Source organism: Crinia signifera, chromosome 8 (assembly GCF_055691185.1).
Source record: "Crinia signifera chromosome 8, ASM5569118v1, whole genome shotgun sequence".
Lineage (NCBI taxonomy): Eukaryota > Metazoa > Chordata > Amphibia > Anura > Myobatrachidae > Crinia > Crinia signifera.
Window position 1 is genome coordinate 69,933,338 of NC_139224.1, and position 18,701 is coordinate 69,952,038.

An 18,701-nucleotide genomic window follows, 5' to 3' on the forward strand; every position below is an offset into this window, starting at 1 on the left:
GAGAAAAAAAACAATTTGCCAGTAATGGGAAAAATCCCACAGCACCTGGTATTCCCATGTGGTCTCCCACCCAAGTATTAAACAGGCCCAAAACTGCTTAGCTTCCAAGATCAGGCGAGATTGGGCGTATCCAATGTGATATGGCTGTAGGTGCGATACAGGCACTTTTTTGCCCTCTTCTACTTCTATAACCAGGTAAGCTAATAAAAAAGTTTCCTAACGGTATTGGCTTACTGAAAAAAATCATGTGTTGGTAATGTAAAAAGACCTACAGGACATGATATTAGCAGGTGGTCTCAAATTAAACTACTAAAGAGGCTCAACACTCTTTAGCTGCCAAAAGCAGTTGGAATTGGGCCTAAACAGTGTGGTAAGTCTTTAGGTGATGGCTATTGTGTCTGTTTGACCTCTCCCAAATGTCTGTATTGGCAATAAAACGAAAAAGTTTCCAATTTAAATAGCTAGAGAATAAAAACAATTTGCCAGTAATGGGAACAAACCTACAGCACCTGGTGTTCCCATGTGGTCTACCACCCAAGTACTAACCAGGCCCAACACTGCTTAGCTTCCAAGATCAGACGAGATTGGGCGTATCCAATGTGGTATGGCTGTAGGTGAGATATCAGCACTTTTTTGCCCTCTTCTACTTCTATAACCAGGTAAGCTAATATAAAAGTTTCCTAACTGTATTGGCTTACTGAAAAAAATCATGTGTTGGTAATGTAAAAAGACATACAGGACATAATATTAGCATGTTGTCTCAAATTAAACTACTAAAGAGGCTCAACACTGTTTAGCTGCCAAAAGCAGTTGGAATTGGGCCGAAACAGTGTGGTAAGTCTTTAGGTGATGGCTATTGTGTCTGTTTGACCTTTCCCAAATGTCTGTATTGGCAATAAAAAGAAAAAGTTTCCAATTTAAATAGCTAGAGAATAAAATTTTTTTGCCAGTAATGGGAAAAAACCTACAGCACCTGGTGTTCCCATGTGGTCACCCACCCAAGTACTAACCAGACCCATCACTGCTTAGCTTCCAAGATTAGACGAGATTGGGCGTATCCAATGTGGTATGGCTGTAGGTGAGATACGGGCACTTTTTTGCACTCTTCTACTTCTATAACCAGGTAAGCTAATAAAAAAGTTTCCTAACTGTTTTGGCTTACTGAAAAAAATCATGTGTTGGTAATGTAAAAAGACCTACAGGACATGATATAAGCAGGTGGTCTCAAATTAAACTACTAAAGAGGCTCAACACTGTTTAGCTGCCAAAAACAGTTGGAATTGGGCCTAAACAGTGTGGTAAGTTTTTAGGTAATGGCTATTGTGTCTGTTTGACCTCTCCCAAATGTCTGTATTGGCAATAAAAATAAAAAGTTTCCAATTTAAATAGCAAGAGAATAAAAACAATTTGCCAGTCATGGGAAAAAACCTACAGCACCTGGTGTTCCCATGTGGTCTCCCACCCAAGTACTAACCAGGCCCAACAATGCTTAGCTTCCAAGAGCAGACGAGATTGGCGTATCCAATGTGGTATGGCTGTAGGTGAGATACAGGCACTTTTTTGTCCTCTTCTACTTCTATAACCAGGTAAGCTAATAAAAAAGTTTCCTAACTGTATTGGCTTAATGAAAAAAATCATGTGTTGGTAATGTAAAAAGACCTACAGGACATGATATTAGCAGGTGGTCTCAAATTAAACTACTAAAGAGGCTCAACACTGTTTAGCTGCCAAAAGCAGTTGGAATTGGGCCTAAACACTGTGGTAAGTTTTTAGGTAATGGCTATTGTGTCTGTTTGACCTCTTCCAAATGTCTGTACTTGCAATAAAAAAAAGTTTCCAATTTAAATAGCTAGAGAATAAAAACAATTTGCCAGTAATGGGAAAAAACCTACAGCACATGGTGTTCCCATGTGGTTTCCCACGTAAGTACTAACCAGGCCCAACACTGCTTAGCTTTCAAGATCAGACGAGATTGGGCGTATCCAATGTGGTATGGCTATAGGTGAGATAGAGGCACTTTTTTGCCCTCTTCTACTTCTATAACCAGGTAAGCTAATAAAAAAAGTTTCCTAACTGTTTTGGCTTACTGAAAAAAATCATGTGTTGGTAATGTAAAAAGACCTACAGGACATAATATAAGCAGGTGGTCTCAAATTAAACTATTAAGAGGCTCAACACTGTTTAGCTGCCAAAAGCAGTTGGAATTGGGCCTAAACAGTGTGGTAAGTTTTTAGGTGATGGCTATTGTGTCTGTTTGACCTTTCCCAAATGTCTGTATTGGCAATAAAAAAAAAAGTTTCCAATTTAAATAGCTAGAGAATAAAAACAATTTGCCAGTAATGGGAAAAAACCTACAGCATCTGGTGTTCCTATGTGGTCTCCCACCCAAGTACTAACGAGGCCCAACACTGCTTAGCTTCCAAGATCAGGCGTATCTAAAGTGATATGGCTGTAGGTGAGATACAGGCACTTTTTTGTTCTCTTCTACTTCTATAACCAGGTAAGCTAATAAAAAAGTTTCCTAACTGTATTGGCTTACTGAAAAAAATCATGTGTTGGTAATGTAAAAAGACCTACAGGACATAATATAAGCAGGTGGTCTCAAATTAAACTATTAAGAGGCTCAACACTGTTTAGCTGCCAAAAGCAGTTGGAATTGGGCCTAAACAGTGTGGTAAGTTTTTAGGTGATGGCTATTGTGTCTGTTTGACCTTTCCCAAATGTCTGTATTGGCAATAAAAAAAAAAGTTTCCAATTTAAATAGCTAGAGAATAAAAACAATTTGCCAGTAATGGGAAAAAACCTACAGCATCTGGTGTTCCTATGTGGTCTCCCACCCAAGTACTAACCAGGCCCAACACTGCTTAGCTTCCAAGATCAGAATAGATTGGGTGTATCAAATGTGATATGGCTGTAGGTGAGATACAGGCACTTTTTTGCCCTCTTCTACTTCTATAACCAGGTAAGCTAATAAAAAAGTTTCCTAACTGTATTGGCTTACTGAAAAAAATCATGGGTACTTATGTAGTATCTGGGCTGCCGATTTTTTGATTGTATGCCTTAAGTTAAGGCATACAATCAGATGCGATGCGATGCGATATCGCATCGCATCGCATACGACCATGCGATGCGATGCGATGCGATGACCCGATTTTTCCATAGGATTCAATGTTAAAATGGACTGAGTCCATTTTAACATGGAATTCAATGGGAAAAAGGGGTCCTTTTCATACCCCTACTATCCAAGTGGGCATGGAGTTGGATATAAACCTGTGGCGAGCGTAGCGAGCCACCGAGCCCGAAGCGTGGCGAGCGAAGCGAGCCCCGCGAGGGGACGGTATTCTGTGTCCCCTCGCGGGGCTCGCTACGCTCGCCACGCTTCGGGCTCGGTGGCTCGCTACGCTCGCCACAGGTTTATATCCAACTCCATGCCCACTTGGATAGTAGGGGTATGAAAAGGACCCCTTTTCCCATTGAATTCTATGTTAAAATGGACAGAGTCCATTTTAACATTGAATCCTATGGAAAAATCGGGTCCATCGCATCGCATCGCATCGCATCGCATGCGATATGGTCGGGTGCGATGCGATGCGATGGACCCGATTTCAAAATCGGCAGCCCAGTTACTACATAAGTACCAAATCATGTGTTGGTAATGTAAAAAGACCTACAGGACATGATATTAGCAGGTGGTCTCAAATTAAACTACTAAAGAGGCTCAACACTGTTTAGCTGCCAAAAGCAGTTGGAATTGAGCCTAAACAGTGTGGTAAGTTTTCAGGTGATGGCTATTGTGTCTGTTTGACCTCTCCCAAATGTCTGTATTGGCAATAAAAATAAAAAGTTTCCAATTAAAATAGCAAGAGAATAAAAACAATTTGCCAGTAATGGGAAAAAACCTACAGCACCTGGTGTTCCCATGTGGTCTCCCAACCTAGTACTAAGCAGGCCCAACACTGCTTAGCTTCCAAGATCAAACGAGATTGGGCGTATCCAATATGGTATGGCTGTAGGTGAGATACATGCACTTTTTTGCCCTCTTCTACTTCTATAACCAGGTAAGCTAATATAAAAGTTTCCTAACTGTATTGGCTTACTGAAAAAAATCATGTATTGGTAATGTAAAAAGACCTGCAGGACATGATATTAGCAGGTGGTCTCAAATTAAACTACTAAAGAGGCTCAACACTCTTTAGCTGCCAAAAGCAGTTGGAATTGGGCCTAAACAGTGTGGTAAGTCTTTAGGTGATGGCTATTGTGTCTGTTTGACCTATCCCAAATGTCTGTATTGGCAATAAAACGAAAAAGTTTCCAATTTAAATAGCTAGAGAAGGAGGGCGTGGCTTGGCGGCCATCGGCAGAAGCTGCTTTTCTACAGGGCTCCGGTGGCTCTGACACCAAACAGGCTCCTGGAGGCACCTTACCTCCCGAATAGCTGCCTACGTAGTGCCTTTCCCTCACCTGTGCCCTCCGACGCCGGTCTCCCTGGGCTGCTGAGTCGGGGTGCCTTTTTCAAGGCTCCTGCGGACTGCGGCCTACCTGCGGTCCGAGGCCGGGGACTAAATTTGGTGGCGGACCCGGAGGCGGTTCGTGTGCTGCGGTGACGCGGCCGCGAAGAGGATCCAGCTGCCGGCCGTCCGGGCGCCTGACAGGTACCCCTCTCCTCCCCCACTTGCCGTTGGTGACCTAGGTCGCACTGCCGGTCCAGACGCCGCACCAGACACGCTGAGACCCGGAAGTGGACGGGCGCCATTCCCCTGCGCCTGTCCTGGGGCTGCCTGGGGGACCTCAGTGAATTAACACACTAAAACGCTCACGCTACACCCTGCGCCCGGGGCCCTCTGCCCCCTGCTGTGAGGAGACACGCTTTCTGCCTGGTTCCCTCAGGCACAGGGACTGCCTGCGGAGAGACCCAGGGGGGCCAAGCAACATCAGTTGTGCAGGCGGCCGCCTGCTGTGACTTGCAGTCCTACCTCCTATCTGTGGCCCACTGTCCCCTGCAGGGCAGGACTGGGCAAGACCTCTATGCCACTCACCTGCTCCCAGCAACCCACCTAATTGCAGGCAATAAACCCCCCCCTGGCGCCCACAAACAGCCTCCATTCTTACATTAAGATCTCTTGGACCACACAGATCCCCTGGTTAAGGGCTCCCTCTTGTGGCTCACTCTCAAACTCTCTCAGCACTTCTACTGAGAAGCCCCTGTTAAAGAGAGAGAAAATAAAACTAAAAGAAAGTATAAAGACTTACCAAACATCACACAATTAATTAATAAAAAGGGGAAAAGAAGTGAAGAAACAGTACCTAGCGTACACGTACAAATAGTAAACGCTCTCTTACGGTGGCCTCCCGGAGCTAACAAATGTGAGCCTCCACCACCTGCCATGCCGCCCCACTAACGGGGGAATGTGACCTTCGTCCACTACAACACAACACACAGTGCTCCATCTTCATGTAACCATCTCCTAGCTACCTCTCCTAAATGGGCAAGAGAGGGAAGGGATCCCAAAGTCGAACCCCTCAAAAACCCTGTGCCAGCTCCTACCAACAGAGCTTGCGCTCCTTTCTTTCAACCCCCCGCTCCGAGGGTCCCCCAGAAGTCCCCTCGGACGAAACCGCTTCCCCCTCTCCTAATATGGCCGCAATCCCTCCACCAGGGCCCTCACAGGACACCATAACACAGTTAAGAGGCGAAATATCAGAGATCCTATCTCATGTTAAATCACTGCCCTCTAAACAAGACATGCAGGCCCTTGAAACGAGACTTCACGAATCCCTTCAATCCCAAATTGCGCTGGTCCAGACTGACGTGACCCACATAGGCACACGCGTCTCTGCGCTGGAAGATGATAGAGACGAAGTCCACGCCCAGCTCCTTCATCTACGAGAATCATTATCCCAACAAGCCACGGACCTAAGGACAGCGCAGAGTAAATTAGATGATCTGGACAATCGACGCCGTAGGAACAACTTGCGGGTCCGTGGACTCCCAGAGGACATCCCCACTTCAGGCCTGATGGACGCTCTCAATAAAATCTTTGGGGAGATCCTGAACCTGGACCCAAATGACTTAATCGAATTTGACCGAGCCCATAGGGCCTTACGCCCGAGAGGAGCGGCAACGGATCGTCCGAGAGATGTTATTTGCCGGGTCCATTATTTCTCCCAAAAGGAGGAAATTCTCCGCAAGGTACGCGCCTTGGAAGCAATTGAATTTGAGGGAGCTAGTATCCAAATCTATCAAGACCTTTCCTGGCGAACCCTGCAACAACGACGGATGCTGAAGCCACTTACTGAGGCCCTACGCCACAAAGAGATCAAGTACCGCTGGGGATTCCCGTTGTCCCTCCAGGTTTCGCAGGGGGGCCAACTTATCACCCTCAAAGATCCCTCAGGTCTCTCGAACTTCTGCTCCACGCTCGGCCTGGACCCAATACAACTACCGGACTGGCAGGCCTTCTCTCTCCCCGTCATTCCCACACCAAGCCTCCCGAGAAGACCCCGCTGGGACCTGGTCAAATCCTCCAAGAAAAAGCCCAGAGATGCAGGCCCTCCTTGTACCTCAGACCCCCCGTGAAATGCATCGACCCCCCCTCTTGCCCACACCCATCTCTCACCCTCCTGATGCACCCAGCAGCGTCTGGAGGCTGAACATATCCTTTTTCCATATATTCAAATGTGTTACTCTATGTTTAGCTACCTATTAATATGCACCGTGTTTATTGTTTATTGCTACATGCGACTGTTCGCCTGTTATATCCCCTCCACTCGGGTGGACGAAGGCACTGCCCCCCAGTGTGCCCCCTGCCGCAACCTTTTTTTCCGTGACATAGGGGCTCTGGTAGTTACCCTTTTTTTTTTTGTCCGGATGCGGCTATTCTATTTTTGTTCTCAAATTGTCTTTTATTATGTTGTATTGCAATCAGTTACCTACTATGATTACATATGTCTCACTTTCCCCCTCTACAGCTGTCCTTCTCCCCATCCCTCCCCCCTCTCCCCCCCATTCCGGTATCCTAGCTTTATACATCTCGGTCCTTTTCCCCCCACATGACTACTTCCCTTAAGATTCTCTCCATAAATGCCAGAGGGCTAAACGTCCCGGAAAAGAGATCCCAGGCCCTCCGCTCATTCCGTGCCGAGAGGGCTGACATAGTTCTGGTCCAGGAAACCCATTTCCGTAAGTCCGAAACAGCACCCAAACTTAGCAATCACTACTTCCCCACTGCCCACTACTCTAACTTCGCCCAGTCTAAGTCTAAGGGAGTAGCAATCCTATTTGCTAAGCACTTACCAGTAACCAATATTGTGGTACACGAGTTGGAGGAGGGGAGATGCCTTCTTGTTACCTGCACTATAGCCAACTCCAATATTACCATAGCTAATATCTATGCCCCCAACCAGGGCCAGCCGGCCTTCATAGAGAAAATGCTAGATAAGATATCGAACCTACGGGCCGGCCTTCTGGTCATTGGAGGGGATCTGAATTGGGCCTTGGACCCCCGACTAGATGCCTCCTCTGGGCCCTCCCGCCCTGAGCGAACGCTACGCAGGGTTAGGCGCTTGCTCCACACTCACCAGCTGTCTGACATCTGGCATATCTTACACCCGTCGGAAAGAGACTACACACACTTCTCCCCCCCTCACCAATCCTACTCTAGAATAGACTACATACTGATAGATCATTGCCACCTCCAGTTTGCCTCTGCTGCTAATATTGGCCCAGTGACCTGGTCTGATCACGCCCCCATCTCACTAGATCTTTCCTTAAGTCCCGCTTCGCCTCGCCACCGACCCTGGTGCTTAAATGAATCCTTGCTTAATGATGCATACTGCAGATCTCAACTAGACGAGGCCATCAGGGATTACATTGAACATAACTCGACCCCAGATGTATCCAAACTCTCAATATGGGAGGCGCATAAATGTGTCCTGAGATAAGATCCTCCTGGATAAGATTAAATTCTCCTACAGAAAATGCCGAAGCAAATACTATAAATGGGGCAACAAACCTGGCAAAATGCTGGCACGCGCTCTCCGCGAAAAAAGAGCTGCCTCCTTCATACCCTCTATTGGGGATGGAGGAGGCCAAACTCTCCATGAGACTGATAAGATAGCAGAAGCCTTCTGCTCCTATTACTCCTCGCTTTACAACCTCCCGCCCACGGGCCCCTTCCTAGAGGTCGGGGAAAAGCAACGCGCGGTAGGTGAATATCTCACTAGGGTAGGGTTCCCGAAGCTTAGCCCAGCCAACATAGAGGAACTAGAAAAACCATTCACGCTACACGAACTAGAAGAAGCCATAAAATCGACTCCCACTGGGAAGAGCCCAGGCCCTGATGGCTTCCCCATTGTTTACTATAAGGCCTTTAAAGACAGATTGATCCCCATGCTACTGGAAGCTTTCAATTCGGTTTCAGATTCAACACCCTTTTCAACCCAATCCCTGGAAGCTATTATTACAGTGATCCCCAAAGAAGGCAAAGACCCGTCCCTATGTCCCAGCTACCGCCCTATATCACTCTTGAATTCGGACTTAAAACTCTTCGCCAAACTCTTAGCAAATAGAATGAAACTACTCCTTCCTAGTATCATACACAGTGACCAGGTTGGGTTTGTCCCGGGACGTGAGGCTCGTGACAATACCTCCAAAATTCTGGCCCTTGTCCACCACATCTCCAAAACGGGAGCACCAGCGATCCTGCTCTCTACTGACGCTGAAAAAGCGTTTGACAGGGTAGACTGGAGCTTCATGTCAGGTATTCTCCAACACATGGGACTTGGTCCCACCTTCTCCCAACACATTCTCTCCCTTTATCGTAGCCCATCGGCAAGGGTTAGGGTCAACGGCTCTCTCTCCCCCTCCTTTAATATTAGGAATGGCACCCGTCAGGGATGCCCCCTCTCGCCTCTGATATTTGTTCTGTGTATGGAGGCTCTAGCCCTCTCCATTAGAGCAAACCCTAATATCTCCGGCTTTACCCTTCACGGCCAAGAATATAAACTGGCCCTATTCGCAGACGATTTACTCGCAACACTCACCTCTCCGATTACCTCCCTCCCCAACTTAATGGAGGAGTTTCGCCTCTTTGGAACTCTCTCCAACTTCAAAATCAACTACACAAAGTCAATCGCACTAAATATTTCCACGCCCCCTAACATAATCTCCGGCCTCAAAGCAGCGTTCCCTTTCACCTGGCATGACTCCCAATTAAAATATCTAGGAGTAGTCATCACCAGAAGCCCTTCCCGGCTTTTTGAAGCTAACTTCACCCCCCTTCTTGCAAAACTGCGGCACGACCTGTGTGCGTGGAGGGCTCGGCCCTTCTCTTGGTTTGGCAGATTGGGAATCCTGAAAATGAATTTCCTCCCGAGGATTCTTTACCTCCTTCAGACTCTCCCCATTAAGATCCCCCAACATTGGTTCAAAGATATACAGGCCATTATACGAGACTTTGTATGGGCAGGAAAACGACCGCGCTTGAAACTGGACCTCATGCACAGAACAACACTTAGAGGGGGCCTTAGACTCCCAAACATCCAAGGGTACTATCAGGCCTCCCTACTAACTAGGATCCTTGAATGGTCAAGAAGAGATACATTGAAGCAATGGGTTCAGATTGAGCAGCAGGAACTACACATCCCGGTATACCTAGCCCCATGGCTCCCCTCCCTGCCTGGTTCAGACCACCCCACGATAGGGCCCACTATGCAAGCCTGGAAATCTCTTAGGAAACTCCCCTCCATTTCCTCAAAGGCCTCCCCGTTTAAATCCTTCCTTGCCCTAAACAGCTTTCCCCCCGGTATCGATCTAAAGGCCTTCAGCCGCTGGCTAGACGTAGGACTCTTCCGAGTGGGACAGCTGGTGAGAGGGGGGCGTCTTCTGTCTTTTGCCGAAGCTAAAGCTGAGTGGAATCTGCCAGATGTGGAATTCTGGCGATACCTTCAGGTCAGTCATTACCTTCACTCTCTCGGCCCACCCACCGCACTTACCACACCCCCAACGCCCTTTGAACTCCTCTGCGCCAATTCGACCCCCCCCAACACACCATCTCTACGCTATACAATCTTATTTTGGCTGATACCAGTCTCAGACTCCCCCACTTTACGGTAACATGGGACCACGAATTAGGAAAAGACATAGGCGAATCCAGCTGGGAAAAGATTTTCTGCCTGGCTCACGCTTGCTCCACCAATGTAGGAGTCCGTGAGACACAATACAAGCTACTGTCCCGCTGGTACAGATGTCCAGACACTCTCTCCAAAATGGGTACTGGAGTTCCCAACATCTGCTGGCGCTGCTCGGGGGCCCCAGGGAACCCACTGCATATATGGTGGCAGTGCCCTCTCATCCGGCCTTTTTGGACAGAGATCATCAGGTTGTCAGGAATTATCCTAGGCGATCAAATCCCCTCCGACCAACTATTTTGGCTGTTCCACCTTTCCCCAGCCCCCCTCTCAAGATATAAAAATTCTCTGCTGTGTCACCTGAACAACGCAGCTAAATCGGTTATCCCGGTGAGATGGCGTTCCTCCTCTCCTCCAACAATAAAAGACTGGTTCAAGAAAATAGACTTTTACATGGACATGGAGGACATCCTATCCTCTGCTGATGATAGACATGCCCAGTTTAGGAGTACGTGGTCCAGATGGCTGTTCTTCAGGGACACCAAGACCTACAAAGATGTAATGGCTTCCTAGCCCACCTAGCGTCCCCACCCTCCCAGCGACCTGCACCTTAACGCTCCTCCTCCGCACTCTCTTCCCTGCCAACCCTCTACTCTGCTGAAAGTATTTGTCGATCTGCTCACGCACTTCCATATATATATATAACTATGTGTTTTATCCTTGCTAGTCATATATTTTCGAATGTACCGGAATACCCCCCCCCCTCCCTCTCCCCCTCCTCTATCCTCTTTCTCTCCTTTTACCTTCCCCTTTCTCCTTACATGTACTACTGTTTCCGCACCAGTTTATATGTGCTTTATTAAGCTAATACACTGTCCCATACTTGGCAAACTTATAACTGAACTGTATTGTTTAAGCTGTACCTAAAATAAATAAAAATATATTTGCAATAAATAGCTAGAGAATAAAAACAATTTGCCAGTAATGGGAACAAACCTACAGCACCTGGTGTTCCCATGTGGTCTCCCACCCTAGTACTAAGCAGGCCCAACACTGCTTAGCTTCCAAGATCAAACGAGATTGGGCGTATCCAATGTGGTATGGCTGTAGGTGAGATACAGGCACTTTTTTGTCCTCTTCTACTTCTATAACCAGGTAAGCTAATAAAAAAGTTTCCTAACTGTATTGGCTTAATGAAAAAAATCATGTGTTGGTAATGTAAAAAGACCTACAGGACATGATATTAGCAGGTGGTCTCAAATTAAACTACTAAAGAGGCTCAACACTGTTTAGCTGCCAAAAGCAGTTGGAATTGGGCCTAAACACTGTGGTAAGTTTTTAGGTAATGGCTATTGTGTCTGTTTGACCTCTTCCAAATGTCTGTACTTGCAATAAAAAAAAGTTTCCAATTTAAATAGCTAGAGAATAAAAACAATTTGCCAGTAATGGGAAAAAACCTACAGCACATGGTGTTCCCATGTGGTTTCCCACGTAAGTACTAACCAGGCCCAACACTGCTTAGCTTTCAAGATCAGACGAGATGGGGCGTATCCAATGTGGTATGGCTATAGGTGAGATACAGGCACTTTTTTGCCCTCTTCTACTTCTATAACCAGGTAAGCTAATAAAAAAAGTTTCCTAACTGTTTTGGCTTACTGAAAAAAATCATGTGTTGGTAATGTAAAAAGACCTACAGGACATAATATAAGAAGGTGGTCTCAAATTAAACTATTAAGAGGCTCAACACTGTTTAGCTGCCAAAAGCAGTTGGAATTGGGCCTAAACAGTGTGGTAAGTTTTTAGGTGATGGCTATTGTGTCTGTTTGACCTTTCCCAAATGTCTGTATTGGCAATAAAAAAAAAAGTTTCCAATTTAAATAGCTAGAGAATAAAAACAATTTGCCAGTAATGGGAAAAAACCTACAGCATCTGGTGTTCCTATGTGGTCTCCATAGGCGAATCTAGGGGGTGGTCCGGGGGTGCACAGGACCACCCATTAGCCCATTTTGTAGCTGAGGGATGGGGCTTTGCAACGAGCCCAGCCCCGTGTCTCTAGCCCCCTGGGAACCGGAGATACGACCAGGCAAAGCTGGAACGTTTTCCCTATAGGATAACATGGGACCCGCTAATTCCGACCCCCACCCAGTTCAACGGCTGCCAGTTCCCCCTTCGGCATCACTGAAGCTCGAGGTTGATCTCAGTCGAACCCAAAACTCTGGGCCTTCAATCTGATACCAGGTTGGATCCATATGGTTTAATTGGTTCCAGGGATATTGAGGTTAAACCGTAAATGTAATTTCATGACTGTTTATGTTCTTTGAGGGCAGATTTCTCTGGAACCAAACAGCCCAGTTTCATCGGACCAAAATCATTCGAAGCCAACTCACAAGTTCTTCAATATGATACTGGTATCATGTAAATGGGTCATTTGGTTCCGAAGATATAGCTGGTTGGTTAAAGGGGGGTAGGGAGAGGGGAGTGGTTGTCTCTCCCCCTCACACCAGAAAATGCAGGGACTAGGCTGGTGTATAAGGGGTCAGCCTGGGAATGTCCCTGCATGATCCTGGGACCATATTCCCGGGTAAATCCCTGAATTTTCTGTTGTGAAAGGGGTATTATTTCAAACAGCCGTGACCTGCAGTGCTCTGAATACAGCCGGGCAGCCCCCTGCTCTCTGCCCAGCTGTCAATGAGTGTCACCCCTGCAGCTTCCACTCCAATTCTTCTTTCCGCTTTCACCTCAGCCTCCCCCCCCCTTAATCATGTGGTGCCGGCGCCCGGCGTGCTCCCCCGACATCACGCACAACAACAGTGCGCACAATATTTCAAATGTCCACTCGGACACCAGAGGGGACACCAGGAGGGGAGTGGGAGCGTGCTCTGCGCTGTGCTCTGCTCCTCTCCCCATAGAAGCAGCTGCACCGCTCTCCATCTCTCCCTGCAGCAGCAGCGAAGGCTCATATAAAAATTTACAGTAAGTGGCACTTTTAGGGGCATTGCTTAAGGGACGCTACAAGTGGCGGTATGTGGGGGCATTATGCATAATGTGTGGCTTAATGTGTAAGGGGCATTACGTTGTGCAGCATCATGTGTAAGCGGCATTATGTGTGCAGCATCATGTGTAAGGGACATTATGTGTGCAGTATCATGTGTAATGGGTACTATGGTGCGCGGCATCATGTGTAATGGGTGCTATGGTGCCATCAAGCAAGAACCCTCTAGCAATGAGCACGTAGGTAAGCAGCACTTATGTTGAAAATATGTAATGGGCATAACGGTTTGTTATATAGTATGTAATGGGCATCATGATGTGTGGCACAATGTGTAATGGGCATTATGGTGTGTGGCCTTATGTGTAAGTGGCATTACGGCGTGTAGCTTTATGTGTAATGGGTATTACGGAGTTTGCTAAAATGTGTTATGGGCATTACTGTGTATGGTCTAAAGTGTAACACCACACCCCTTTTTGTGATGCCACGCCTCCTTCCCATGGGGCCACGCCCCTTTTTGTCGCGCGGCTACGCCGCGCAAAGGTCCCCTACTTTGTGTCTAGATTTGGGACCACCCATTACCATAATTCTAGATTCGCCTATGGTGGTCTCCCACCCAAGTACTAACCAGGCCCAACACTGCTTAGCTTCCAAGATCAGAATAGATTTGGTGTATCAAACGTGATATGGCTGTAGGTGAGATACAGGCACTTTTTTGCCCTCTTCTACTTCTATAACCAGGTAAGCTAATAAAAAAGTTTCCTAACTGTTTTGGCTTACTGAAAAAAATCATGTGTTGGTAATGTAAAAGGACCTACAGGACATGATATAAGCAGGTGGTCTCAAATTAAACTACTAAAGAGGCTCAACACTGTTTAGCTGCCAAAAGCAGTTGGAATTGGTCCTAAACAGTGTGGTAAGTTTTCAGGTGATAGCTATTGTGTCTGTTTGACCTCTCCCAAATGTCTGTATTGGCAATAAAAATAAAAAGTTTCCAATTAAAATAGCAAGAGAATAAAAACAATTTGCCAGTAATGGGAAAAAACCTACAGCACCTGGTGTTCCCATGTGGTCTCCCACCCTAGTACTAAGCAGGCCCAACACTGCTTAGCTTCCAAGATCAAACAAGATTGGGCGTATCCAATATGGTATGGCTGTAGGTGAGATACATGCACTTTTTTGCCCTCTTCTACTTCTATAACCAGGTAAGCTAATATAAAAGTTTCCTAACTGTATTGGCTTACTGAAAAAAATCATGTATTGGTAATGTAAAAAGACCTGCAGGACATGATATTAGCAGGTGGTCTCAAATTAAACTACTAAAGAGGCTCAACACTGTTTAGCTGCCAAAAGCAGTTGGAATTGGGCCGAAACAGTGTGGTAAGTCTTTAGGTGATGGCTATTGTGTCTGTTTGACCTCTCCCAAATGTCTGTATTGGCAATAAAAAGAAAAAGTTTCCAATTTAAATAGCTAGAGAATAAAAACAATTTGCCAGTAATGGGAAAAAACATACAGCACCTGGTGTTCCCATGTGGTCTCCCACCCAAGTACTAACCAGGCCCAACACTGCTTGACTTCCAAGATCAGATGAGATTGGGCGTATCCACTGTGGTATGGCTGTAGGTGAGATACTGGCACTTTTTTGCCCTCTTCTACTTCTATAACCAGGTAAGATAATAAAAAATTTTCCTAACTGTTCTGGCTTACTGAAAAAAATCATGTGTTGGTAATGTAAAAAGACCTACAGGACATGATATAAGCAGGTGGTCTCAAATTAAACTACTAAAGAGGCTCAACACTGTTTAGCTGCCAAAAGCAGTTGGAATTGGGCCTAAACAGTGTGGTAAGTTTTTAGGTGATGGCTATTGTGTCTGTTTGACCTCTCCCAAATCTCTGTATTGGAAATAAAAAGAAAAAGTTTCCAATTTAAATAGCTAGAGAATAAAAACAATTTGCCAGTTATGGGAAAAAACCTACAGCACCTGGTGTTCCCATGTGGTCTCCCACCCAAGTACTAACAAGGATCAACACTGCTTAGCTTCCAAGATCAGGCTAGATTGGGCGTATCCAATGTGATATGGCTGTAGGTGAGATACAGGCACTTTTTTGCCCTCTTCTACTTCTATAACCAGGTAAGCTAATAAAAAAGTTTCCTAACGGTATTGGCTTACTGAAAAAAATCATGTGTTGGTAATGTAAAAAGACCTACAGGACATGATATTAGCAGGTGGTCTCAAATTAAACTACTAAAGAGGCTCAACACTCTTTAGCTGCCAAAAGCAGTTGGAATTGGGCCTAAACAGTGTGGTAAGTCTTTAGGTGATGGCTATTGTGTCTGTTTGACCTCTCCCAAATGTCTGTATTGGCAATAAAACGAAAAAGTTTCCAATTTAAATAGCTAGAGAATAAAAACAATTTGCCAGTAATGGGAACAAACCTACAGCACCTGGTGATCCCATGTGGTCTCCCACCCAAGTACTAACCAGGCCCAACACTGCTTAGCTTCCAAGATCAGACGAGATTGGGCGTATCCAATGTGGTATGGCTGTAGGTGAGATACCAGCACTTTTTTGCCCTCTTCTACCTCTATAACCAGGTAAGCTAATATAAAAGTTTTCTAACTGTATTGGCTTACTGAAAAAAATCATGTGTTGGTAATGTAAAAAGACATACAGGACATAATATTAGCATGTGGTCTCAAATTAAACTACTAAAGAGGCTCAACACTGTTTAGCTGCCAAAAGCAGTTGGAATTGGGCCGAAACAGTGTGGTAAGTCTTTAGGTGATGGCTATTGTGTCTGTTTGACCTTTCCCAAATGTCTGTATTGGCAATAAAAAGAAAAAGTTTCCAATTTAAATAGCTAGAGAATAAATTTTTTTTGCCAGTAATGGGAAAAAACCTACAGCACCTGGTGTTCCCATGTGGTCACCCACCCAAGTACTAACCAGACCCATCACTGCTTAGCTTCCAGGATTAGACGAGATTGGGCGTATCCAATGTGGTATGGCTGTAGGTGAGATACGGGCACTTTTTTGCACTCTTCTACTTCTATAACCAGGTAAGCTAATAAAAAAGTTTCCTAACTGTTTTGGCTTACTGAAAAAAATCATGTGTTGGTAATGTAAAAAGACCTACAGGACATGATATAAGCAGGTGATCTTAAATTAAACTACTAAAGAGGCTCAACACTGTTTAGCTGCCAAAACCAGTTGGAATTGGGCCTAAACAGTGTGGTAAGTCTTTAGGTGATGGCTATTGTGTCTGTTTGACCTCTCCCAAATGTCTGTATTGGCAATAAAAAGATAAAGTTTCCAATTTAAATAGCTAGAGAATAAAAACAATTTGCCAGTAATGGAAAAAAACCTACAGCACCTGGTGTTCCCATGTGGTCTCCCACCCAAGTACTAACCAGGCCCAACACTGCTTAGCTTCCAAGATCAGACGGGACTGGGCGTATCCAATGTGGTATGGCTGTAGGTGAGATTCAGACACCTTTTTGCCCTCTTCTACTTCTATAACCAGGTAAGCTAATAAAAAAGTTTCCTAACTGTATTGGCTTACTGAAAAAAATCATGTGTTGGTAATGTAAATAGAACTACAGGACATGATATTAGCAGGTGGTCTCAAATTAAACTACTAAAGAGGCTCAACACTGTTTAGCTGCCAAAAGCAGTTGGAATTGGGCCTAAACAGTGTGGTAAGTCTTTAGGTGATGGCTATTGTGTCTGTTTGACCTCTCCTAAATCTCTGTATTGGCAATAAAAAGAAAAAGTTTCCAATTTAAATAGCTAGAGAATAAAAACAATTTGCCAGTAATGGGAAAAAAACCTACAGCACCTGGTGTTCCCATGTGGTCTCCCACCCAAGTACTAACCAGGCCCAACACTGCTAAGCTTCCAAGATCAGACGGGATTGGGCGTATCCAATGTGGTATGGCTGTAGGTGAGATGCAAGCACTTTTTTGCCCTCTTCTACTTCTATAACAAGGTAAGTTAATAAAAAAGTTTCCTAACTGTATTGGCTTACTGAAAAAAATCATGTGTTGGTAATGTAAAAAGACCTACAGGACATGATATTAGCAGGTGGTCTCAAATTAAACTACTAAAGAGGCTCAACACTGTTTAGCTGCCAAAAGCAGTTGGAATTGGGCCTAAACAGTGTGGTAAGTCTTTAGGTGATGGCTATTGTGTCTGTTTGACCTCTCCCAAATCTCTGTATTGGCAATAAAAAGAAAAAGTTTCCAATTTAAATAGCTAGAAAATAAAAACAATTTGCCAGTAATAGGAAAAAACCTACAGCACTTGGTGTTCCCATGTGGTCTCCCACCCAAGTACTAACCAGGCCCAACACTGCTTAGCTTCCAAGATCAGACGGGATTGGGCGTATCCAATGTGGTATGGCTGTAGGTGAGATACAGGCACTTTTTTGCCCTCTTCTACTTCTATAACCAGGTAAGCTTATAAAAAAGTTTCCTAACTGTATTGGCTTACTGAAAAAAATCATGTGTTGGTAATGTAAATAGAACTACAGGACATGATATAAGCAGGTGGTCTCAAATTAAACTACTAAAGAGGCTCAACACTGTTTAGCTGCCAAAAGCAGTTGGAATTGGTCCTAAACAGTGTGGTAAGTTTTCAGGTGATAGCTATTGTGTCTGTTTGACCTCTCCCAAATGTCTGTATTGGCAATAAAAATAAAAAGTTTCCAATTAAAATAGCAAGAGAATAAAAACAATTTGCCAGTAATGGGAAAAAACCTACAGCACCTGGTGTTCCCATGTGGTCTCCCACCCTAGTACTAAGCAGGCCCAACACTGCTTAGCTTCCAAGATCAAACAAGATTGGGCGTATCCAATATGGTATGGCTGTAGGTGAGATACATGCACTTTTTTGCCCTCTTCTACTTCTATAACCAGGTAAGCTAATATAAAAGTTTCCTAACTGTATTGGCTTACTGAAAAAAATCATGTATTGGTAATGTAAAAAGACCTGCAGGACATGATATTAGCAGGTGGTCTCAAATTAAACTACTAAAGAGGCTCAACACTGTTTAGCTGCCAAAAGCAGTTGGAATTGGGCCGAAACAGTGTGGTAAGTCTTTAGGTGATGGCTATTGTGTCTGTTTGACCTCTCCCAAATGTCTGTATTGGCAATAAAAAGAAAAAGTTTCCAATTTAAATAGCTAGAGAATAAAAACAATTTGCCAGTAATGGGAAAAAACCTACAGCACCTGGTGTTCCCATGTGGTCTCCCACCCAAGTACTAACCAGGCCCAACACTGCTTGACTTCCAAGATCAGATGAGATTGGGCGTATCCACTGTGGTATGGCTGTAGGTGAGATACTGGCACTTTTTTGCCCTCTTCTACTTCTATAACCAGGTAAGATAATAAAAAATTTTCCTAACTGTTCTGGCTTACTGAAAAAAATCATGTGTTGGTAATGTAAAAAGACCTACAGGACATGATATAAGCAGGTGGTCTCAAATTAAACTACTAAAGAGGCTCAACACTGTTTAGCTGCCAAAAGCAGTTGGAATTGGGCCTAAACAGTGTGGTAAGTTTTTAGGTGATGGCTATTGTG

General features: G+C 45.0%; 13 non-coding genes and 6 pseudogenes across 13 annotated transcripts; all 19 read right to left on the reverse strand.

The window, feature by feature from the left end:
- Positions 1-33: 33 nt before the first annotated feature.
- Positions 34-152, reverse strand: LOC146029100 (5S ribosomal RNA; annotated as a pseudogene).
- A 345-nt stretch (positions 153-497) lies between these two features.
- Positions 498-616, reverse strand: LOC146031382 (5S ribosomal RNA). The gene has a single exon (XR_014456849.1). It is a non-coding gene; the product is annotated as a 5S ribosomal RNA (ribosomal RNA).
- Positions 617-961: 345 nt separating this feature from the next.
- On the reverse strand, positions 962-1,080 carry LOC146034259 (5S ribosomal RNA). The gene has a single exon (XR_014459665.1). It is a non-coding gene; the product is annotated as a 5S ribosomal RNA (ribosomal RNA).
- A 345-nt stretch (positions 1,081-1,425) lies between these two features.
- LOC146027369 (5S ribosomal RNA) lies at positions 1,426-1,543 on the reverse strand. Its single transcript, XR_014454772.1, has one exon. It is a non-coding gene; the product is annotated as a 5S ribosomal RNA (ribosomal RNA).
- Positions 1,544-1,885: 342 nt separating this feature from the next.
- LOC146028105 (5S ribosomal RNA) lies at positions 1,886-2,004 on the reverse strand (annotated as a pseudogene).
- A 796-nt stretch (positions 2,005-2,800) lies between these two features.
- Positions 2,801-2,919, reverse strand: LOC146028425 (5S ribosomal RNA; annotated as a pseudogene).
- Positions 2,920-3,896: 977 nt separating this feature from the next.
- LOC146033525 (5S ribosomal RNA) lies at positions 3,897-4,015 on the reverse strand. Its single transcript, XR_014458934.1, has one exon. It is a non-coding gene; the product is annotated as a 5S ribosomal RNA (ribosomal RNA).
- Positions 4,016-11,121: 7,106 nt separating this feature from the next.
- Positions 11,122-11,240, reverse strand: LOC146032011 (5S ribosomal RNA). The gene has a single exon (XR_014457460.1). It is a non-coding gene; the product is annotated as a 5S ribosomal RNA (ribosomal RNA).
- Positions 11,241-11,582: 342 nt separating this feature from the next.
- On the reverse strand, positions 11,583-11,701 carry LOC146028890 (5S ribosomal RNA; annotated as a pseudogene).
- A 2,459-nt stretch (positions 11,702-14,160) lies between these two features.
- On the reverse strand, positions 14,161-14,279 carry LOC146034691 (5S ribosomal RNA). Its single transcript, XR_014460094.1, has one exon. It is a non-coding gene; the product is annotated as a 5S ribosomal RNA (ribosomal RNA).
- Positions 14,280-14,624: 345 nt separating this feature from the next.
- LOC146032603 (5S ribosomal RNA) lies at positions 14,625-14,743 on the reverse strand. Its single transcript, XR_014458030.1, has one exon. It is a non-coding gene; the product is annotated as a 5S ribosomal RNA (ribosomal RNA).
- Positions 14,744-15,088: 345 nt separating this feature from the next.
- LOC146028677 (5S ribosomal RNA) lies at positions 15,089-15,207 on the reverse strand (annotated as a pseudogene).
- A 345-nt stretch (positions 15,208-15,552) lies between these two features.
- On the reverse strand, positions 15,553-15,671 carry LOC146032645 (5S ribosomal RNA). The gene has a single exon (XR_014458071.1). It is a non-coding gene; the product is annotated as a 5S ribosomal RNA (ribosomal RNA).
- A 345-nt stretch (positions 15,672-16,016) lies between these two features.
- Positions 16,017-16,135, reverse strand: LOC146027855 (5S ribosomal RNA; annotated as a pseudogene).
- Positions 16,136-16,480: 345 nt separating this feature from the next.
- On the reverse strand, positions 16,481-16,599 carry LOC146030519 (5S ribosomal RNA). The gene has a single exon (XR_014456010.1). It is a non-coding gene; the product is annotated as a 5S ribosomal RNA (ribosomal RNA).
- Positions 16,600-16,945: 346 nt separating this feature from the next.
- LOC146031504 (5S ribosomal RNA) lies at positions 16,946-17,064 on the reverse strand. Its single transcript, XR_014456971.1, has one exon. It is a non-coding gene; the product is annotated as a 5S ribosomal RNA (ribosomal RNA).
- Positions 17,065-17,409: 345 nt separating this feature from the next.
- LOC146031216 (5S ribosomal RNA) lies at positions 17,410-17,528 on the reverse strand. Its single transcript, XR_014456687.1, has one exon. It is a non-coding gene; the product is annotated as a 5S ribosomal RNA (ribosomal RNA).
- A 345-nt stretch (positions 17,529-17,873) lies between these two features.
- Positions 17,874-17,992, reverse strand: LOC146034692 (5S ribosomal RNA). The gene has a single exon (XR_014460095.1). It is a non-coding gene; the product is annotated as a 5S ribosomal RNA (ribosomal RNA).
- A 345-nt stretch (positions 17,993-18,337) lies between these two features.
- Positions 18,338-18,456, reverse strand: LOC146031063 (5S ribosomal RNA). Its single transcript, XR_014456541.1, has one exon. It is a non-coding gene; the product is annotated as a 5S ribosomal RNA (ribosomal RNA).
- Between the last annotated feature and the right edge of the window lie 245 nt (positions 18,457-18,701).